Here is a 234-nt window from a genome sequence, read left to right on the forward strand (position 1 = left end):
AGATGGGACGAAGGGGAAAGGAATGATGCCCAACAACTTGTGGACGGTCGGGGATTGAACGCCGACCTGCATGACGCCAGATAAAGATGTGTAGGGTTGTAAGACAGAAGGATAATACCGAAGGACTACATTACTGATCCAACACATTTGGCGAATACGAAGGGACAGGCTAAGAGAGCGGAGGCCAGGTAATATAAAAAAATATACACAGACAAGTGCACAGGAGGTTACGGG

This window comes from Procambarus clarkii, chromosome 76, assembly GCF_040958095.1.
Source record: "Procambarus clarkii isolate CNS0578487 chromosome 76, FALCON_Pclarkii_2.0, whole genome shotgun sequence".
NCBI classification, from domain to species: Eukaryota; Metazoa; Arthropoda; class Malacostraca; order Decapoda; family Cambaridae; genus Procambarus; species Procambarus clarkii.